This window comes from Zeus faber, assembly GCF_960531495.2.
Source record: "Zeus faber genome assembly, chromosome: 9".
In the NCBI taxonomy this organism is placed as follows: Eukaryota; Metazoa; Chordata; class Actinopteri; order Zeiformes; family Zeidae; genus Zeus; species Zeus faber.
Genome location: NC_137197.1, coordinates 2,705,173 through 2,705,379, shown reverse-complemented (window position 1 = coordinate 2,705,379; position 207 = coordinate 2,705,173).

Below are 207 nucleotides of genomic sequence, written 5' to 3'. Positions count from 1 at the left end.
GGCAGCTCGCTCCTTCTGACAGGGACCCGGATCACACTGCGAGGGTTGCCAGATCCCGTTGGACGCTGTACGCAAGGTTGCCAGATCCGGTTGGGGGTTTCCAGCACAATAGCTCCCCAAGTGCTGCCAAAGAGTCCTTATTTGGCAAAAGCAAATTATTGTCATAAGTATAAAATATAAATATACATGCTCACGACGAGAAGGTAA